Here is a 7,066-nt window from a genome sequence, read left to right as displayed (position 1 = left end):
GACACGCCCTGGCGGTCCGCGTTGCCATCTGGCGACGAGGGGAAACCCCGATGGAGGTCTCTCGACGCGGGAGTCTTACCCCTTTACATCGGGGACCTGGGGTGGAGGGTGCTGCACAGAGCAGTCCCGTGCAATAAGCTTTTAAGTAGGTTCACGGACTCCCAGGCCAGCTGTACTTTCTGCGGCCTGGACGAGTCCGTGTTCCACATTTATATGGAGTGTGCGAGGTTGCAGCCCCTATTTGAGTATCTGAAGGGGCTGCTCCTCAAATTCTGGCTGCACTTCAGTCCCACGCTCCTGATCTTTGGGCACCCGGTGCGGAGGGGCTTGGGCCGGGAGGAGGATCTCCTCGTTGGTCAGCTCCTGGGCCTGGCCAAGGTGGCAATTCACAGGTCCAGGTTGCGGGCCGTCGGGGGGTCCGTCTTCCCCGATTGCCTGCCCCTCTTCCGCGGTTACGTTCGCGCCCGGGTGTCCCTGGAAAAGGAGCATGCGGTGTCCTGCGGTACGCTTGAGGCCTTCCGCGACCGGTGGGCACCGCAGGGACTGGAGTGCATTGTCGACGCCGAGAATGGCATTTTAATTTGAGTTTTTTTTGTTTATTTATCTGGTTTTAATAAAGTTATTTTAAAAATATAAGTGTGTATATAAAGGGGGCCTGAGGAATAAAGGCCCCTTCGACATAAAAAAATGTATAAAGGGGGCCTGAGGAAAAAAGGCCCCTTCGACATAAAAAAAAAACAGGGTTGGCTGCTGTCGAATTGGAGTGTTGACTGCTGATTGCAGCAACGAGCCTCAGCTGAGAGTGCTGGTGGCAGTTGGAGGTTGCAGAGGTGGAGAGAGGAGCTGGACCGAGCGAGGGAGAGCAGTTACAATCAAGCAGAGGGAAAACTTCAACAACAATCGCCATTAATGTGAAGAAAGAGACATTCATTTTTGTTGGAAACAAGGCTTTGTCTGGAGGTGGGTGCTGAACACCAGTAATTTACTTTGGACTGTTGTGGGAAGAACAAGTGGCCGGATCAAAAAGGGGTGGGGCTGCCAATTCAGCAGGAATTTGTACTGCTGCAACAAGCACACAGGGAAGCTCCCTCCCCACCCCAATTTCCCAGCCTAGGTCAGTTTAAGCTGCCTGGCTAAACAGACGGAAGGGGATAATAGTGCCTGGACAGCTTCAGCTGACCCAGGTGAAGACGCCTCCCCCAACCAGCAGAGCAGAAGACCGGAAGACCAAGTGCAAAGACTGTTTTAAATGTGCTGTGAGCACCACCTCCAGAAAGCAAGCCATCCCTGACATCCTATCTTTACTTCTCCTCTATTCCCTCAGCCTCTCCCCTAACCTGTTGTTTGTTTGTTTGTTTGTTTTCAATACATATTCAATATTTTCTGCAAATCTCTGATATTTGGTGTGCAAGCCCACAATTCGGGGTGGGTCTAGCTCTTAGACCCATGGCAAGCCCTTCATCACCGGTGGCAGGGCCCTCTACTACCTATGCAGCGGCAGCCTCTCTGGCTGCCCACGTGGCCCCATCACCCTTTAAATTGATAACATCCAGCCATGGGGTGAAGAGATATCCCCACCCCAACATGTCCATTGAGGCCTGCGTAAAGGCAATGGCCGAGCTGGTCGGCCCCTCGGCCATTGTTGCAGCCTCAAAGATGTATGGGAAGGCTGTGTTCGTTTTGAAGACCGAGCGGGTGGTGTCCTTGGCACTGAGTAAAGGGCTCACTGTGGGGGGACCTTCCTGCCGGTGGACCCTCTGGGGGTCACTACGCAGCGCATAATGCGATCCAACGTCCCACCCTTCATTCCCAGTGAGCTCCTCCTCCCCCACCTGCACCATCTGGGGGAGGTGAGGTCGGGGATCACCCCAGTCCGGCTTGGTCTTCGGGAACACAGCCTCCAACATGTCTTTTCCTTCCGCCGCCAGTTATTTATGCAGCTGGCACGGGAGGAGGTCTCGGAGGGCCAATTTAATGTAGAGTTCCAGGGGACGGCCGACAACGTCTTTTGGACCTCGGATGGGGCGCGGTGCCACGGCTGCAAGGGAGTGGGGCATGTTCGTAAGGCTGTATTTTCACGGCCTCTAGCGGGGAGGGGAGTGCCCGTCCGAGTGGAAGGAAGACGCAGAGGAAAATGAAACATCGAGAGGTGCGTCCCCTGGACACTTTGAAAAAACACGAGCCTGAGCTCAACCCAAAGCCCGTTCTCACGGACCCCACCTGTCCCAGGGCTGGGCTCAGGCCCAGGGTGACTGAAAAAAGGAGGGTGGCGAGGCGGAGGCCTCTGATGACATGGAGGTCTCTGAGCCACTGCGCCCTAGTGGGAAAAAGAGGAGAAGGCACCCCTCCACAGAGGTAACCAGGGGCCCTGAGGCGCCTGTTCCGGGTCCCCAGGTTTCCCCTACCACCATCACCAAGGCTACAAAGTCCGGGCAAGATCTCCCTATTCCGCAGGAAAGAGGGGAGGGGAAGGCCACGGTACATGAGGCCCTCCTGAAGGCGTAAGCGGGACCCTGCTTGTGGTGGGGGAGCCTGAGGACGCCGCCTATTTGCCACTGCACTGGGTCGGGTGCCCTGAGTGGAGGGGAGGGCGATGCCCCAATGGGTCGGCCCTCTGAGCCAGAGTCCACCACCAACCAGGAGACACCCGACCCGGTTATATCCGAGAATGCTACCCCATCCGCTGGGCCTGTGGGTGCTGGCGGAGCGGGAGATCGCCTCCTCTCTCCACCTCCGGTCTCGGCTCCGGCTGGATTTCTGGAGTCGGGAACTTCCGTCTCCCCTGGACCGCTCATTGGCCTCGGGGTGGAGGTGGAGGGGCATCATGAACCGCTGGCGCCCATAGGCTCTAGTTTCACAGAAGAACCCAGAGAGGACTCCTCCGCAATTGATCCTGGGGGTGGGATCGTGACGGAGGCGGGGCCAGGTGGCGCGGCCGGGACGTCCGCCCCACAGTGTGTGGTGGATGTGTCGGCCGCTGGTGGTGACAATCCGGAAGAGGAAGGGAATTATGTGTGGGGCACGGAGGATGACCTTGATTCCATCGCCAGTCAGTTGGTGGAGTCCCTCGTGCCTCCCACCGAATCTCCTCTCATCTCCATGGCGGAACTCCGGGATTTCCTCGCGGCTTGCAGGGGTTGCCGCAATAAAGTTCAGCTGGCCCTCGGCCGTTGGTTGAATCTGGCGCAGATCATCCAGTCCGTCCGTGCCGCCCTCAAGAAAGCGGGCAAGCGCACGGGCGTGAAACTGTTTGAGAGGCGCCGTTTTAATGTGTTCCTGAATGGGTTGCCGGGGGAGTTGAGGGCCAGGTGCACTTCCACTCCCTCCTCGCAGTGAGGTGTTGGTGACGGTTTTAACTACCTTTGACATGAAGATAACCATCGCCAGCCTCAACATCAACGGCAGCACGTGGTCTCACTGCAGAGTTCACAATCCTTCAGTCCTCATGGAAGGGAGATACGCAGTGAGTTTTCTGCAGAAACCAACACCGTTCCGGGAGACGAAGCCACCTGGCTCCTGGAGTGGCAGAGTGGGATCTACATGAGTCACACGACCCCTGTTTCTAGTGGAGTGGCTATCTTGTTGGCCCCGACTTTTCAGCCGGAGATCTTGGGGGTCAAGGAGCTAGTGCCGGTCCGCTTGCTCCACCTCGCCGTTCGCCTATGTAGAGTGCCGCTCCTGTTTGTGAACGGGAATGCGCCCAGGCCCGGCGCATTGTAAGTGCGCTTCTTTGAAGAAGTGTCCGCACTCTTGAGCTCCATCGATAGCGGCGAGTGCATCATCCTCGGGGGGGATTTTAACTGCACCCTCGAGGTGGGGGATCGTTCCGGTCCCCAGCGCGGCCAAGCGTCGGTGGAGAAGTTGAGGGGAGTGATCAGCTCACTTAACCTGGTGGACGTCTGGCGGAATCTCCATCCCGACGCCAGCGCCTTCACGTGGAGGTCTGGAGGAGGAGTGTCCCGAATCGACCGCCTCTACTTTTCGCAGGCATACGTCTCCCTTGTCTCGGCGGCCTCCATGCGGCTGGTGCCGTGCTCGGACCACCACCTGGTGTGGGCGGAGTTCACTCCACTCCGCACGCGGGCAGGGTCTGCGTTCTGGCACTTTAACAACCGGTTGCTGGAGGACGTGCGATTTCGGGACTCGTTCTGTCGATTCTGGGCCGACTAGAGAAGGACGCAGGGGGGCTTCCCCTCCTTGAGGCTTTGGTGGGATGTGGGCAAGACTCACAGCCGCGTCTTCTGTCAGGAGTATGCGAGGGGGTCGACCAAGAGGCGGGAAGTTGAGATCGGGCGGCTAGCGAAGGAGGTCCTCGATTTGGAGTCCCGCCTCGGTCATGCCGTCGCGGACCCGGCCCTGTGGCAGGCGTACAAAAAGAAGAAGCACTCGCTGAGGGACCTGCATCTCATAGGGTCCCGAAACGCATACGTGAGGTCGCGGATCCAGATCCTGGAAGTTGGACCGCGCCTCACCCTTCTTCTATTCGCTGGAAAAATGGCGGGGGGTCCGTAAGCAGCTCGTCGAGCTGCTGGCCGACGACGGATCCTCCATCACGGATCCGGAGGGAATGGGCCTCCTGGTTCGTACTTATTACAGTGTGTTGTTCTCTCCGGATCTGTCCAGCGACAAGTTTTGTGGGAGGACCTGCCGCAGGTCAGCCTGAAGGGCGCCGAATGGTTGAAGGCACCGCTCACTTTGATGGAGCTGACCGGCGCCCTCCATCAGCTCTCTAGGGGCAAATCCCCAGGGCTGGATGAGTTGACCGTGGAGTACCTCAGGGCGTTCTGGCACGTTCTGGGGTCGATTACGTGAGGGTCCTGGGGGAAAGCCTGGTGACCGGGCAGATGCCCCTCTCTTTGCACAGGGCGGTCATCGTTCTCCTGCCGAAGAGGGGTGATCTCCACCTGCTTAAAAACTGACGTTCAGTCTCCCTCCTCAGCACGGATTATAAGATCTTTGCCCGGGCTATGTCTACTCTCCTGGGCTCCGTGCTGGCACACATGATACAGCAGACCACGGTCCCGGGCTGGTCCAACCAGGACAACATCCAACTGGTCCGGGACCTGATCCATCTTTCCCAGAGGACTGGTCAGTCAGTCGCCTTTCTCTAACCTCGACAGCGAGAAGGCGTTTGACAGGGTGGATCACGAATACCTTTTCGGGACTCGGCGCGCTTTCGGACTCGGGCTGCATTTCGCGGCCCGGGTCCGACTTTTATAAGCCGCCGCAGAGTGTGTAGTCAAGGTTAACGGGTCCTTGACAGCGCCCCTTCGCTTTGGGAGCGGAGTGCGTCAGGGATGCCCCATATCCGGCCAATTGTACACCATCTGTGTGGAGCCCTTCCTGTGCCTAGTTCGCAGGAGGTTGAGGGGATTGGCTCTGCGTGAGCTGGCCATGTGGTTTGTCCTCTCGGCTTACGCCGACAACGTGCTCCTCATGGTCACGGATCCTGTTGACTTGTGCAGGATGCGCGACTGCCAGCAGACCTTTTCTGCAGCATCCTCTGCGAGGATCAATTGGGAGAAATATTCCATTCTCCTGGTGGGTCAGTGTCGGGTGGACTCCCTGCCGGAGGAGATGACACCTTTTGTGTGGAGCACCACGCACCTCCTCTATCTGGAAGTCCACCTTAGCCCTGCTGAGGAAGCCTGGCTGGCAAACTGGCAGGAATTGGAGGCGAAAGTCACCACTCGGCTGGGGCCCTGGACAGGACTGCTCCGAATGCTTTCCTACAGGGGCCGAGCGCTGTTGATAAACCAACTTGTGGCCTCCATGCTGTGGTACCGGTTGGTCACTTTGGCCCCGCCCCCTGCATTAGCAACCGAGAAACTCGTCGATTTCTTCTGGGGCAACAGGAAACACTGGGTCTCTGCCGCGGTCCTGAGTCTCCCGATCGAGGAGGGCAGCCAGTCGCTGATGTGCGTCCGCACCCAGGCTGCGACTCTCCGCCTTCGGACCCTGCAGAGATACCTGGACGTCGAGCGTCCTCCCAGATGATAGTTGCTGGTGACATATTTTTTCCGCCAGTGTCACTGCCTTCGAGATGACACGCAGCTCCCAGTGGAGTCCATTAGCCGCGCCTCTCTGAGGGAGTTGCCTGTCTTTTACCGGGATCTAATCCGATTCTATAACATGGTCACCTCCAGTCAAGGTGCTCCCCCGCTGACTGAGGAGAGCGCCTCGGCTGTCCGGGCGGCCTACTCCAGTGCCGGACCAGTGTGTAGAGGAGTAGCCGAAGCCACTGGGATGCTCTTCACTGTGGGTGGCCATGGGGCTCGGGAGAGTGGAGCGCTCCCGGCCGAGCTGACCTCCGCTCGGCCGGAACTGCTCATCGGACCCAGGCCCCGAAACCCTCCTCGTGAGCCGGGGCCGCACAACCCGAGCTGCCTCTCGGAAATGTCTTCCATGTCATTCCAGTCGGCGCGGAGGGTTTTCTTGCATGGGCTGCTCCTTCACACTCTCCACTTCCTCGCCTTTGTCAGCCGGCCGGACATGCCCTTGAAGCTGAAGACTCGAATAGGATTAGAATCACGAACAGATAGAGTAATGTTAGCTATGGTCAAACTAGAACAGAAGAGACTAGAATTGGAAATCCAGAGAGAACAAGAAAGAGCAGAGTGAGTGTCAAAAAGGGAAAAAGTAAGAGTGTTCCAGAAGGAGAAGGAGGAAAGGGAGTTAAGGCGGCTCAATCAACTAGAGGAAGACCCAGTACACCCAGTGTAGGCACAGCTAGTGAGGGAGCTGCCCACAGCTCAGGACCATGTGCTGAGTTCTTAAAGTTACCCCAGTTCATTCGAAAGTTCAATGAGGAGGATGTGGCAGAATTTTTCATCACTTTTGAAAAACCTGCAAAGCAGCTGAAATGGCGGCAGAGAGCTGGACACTGTTTTTATAAGGCAAAGTAACAGGAAAAGCCCATGAGGTTTATTCACTGTTACCCGATGAAAGACCATCAGATTATGAAATGAATAAAAGTGCTATCCATGGCGCATATGAGATAGTATCAGAAGCGTACTACCAAACATTCGGAACACTACGAAAGTAGCCTGAGCGAACTGACCTCCAG

The sequence above is a fragment of the Heterodontus francisci genome, unplaced genomic scaffold (genome assembly GCF_036365525.1).
Source record: "Heterodontus francisci isolate sHetFra1 unplaced genomic scaffold, sHetFra1.hap1 HAP1_SCAFFOLD_730, whole genome shotgun sequence".
In the NCBI taxonomy this organism is placed as follows: Eukaryota; Metazoa; Chordata; class Chondrichthyes; order Heterodontiformes; family Heterodontidae; genus Heterodontus; species Heterodontus francisci.
This window is presented reverse-complemented; position numbering follows the sequence as displayed.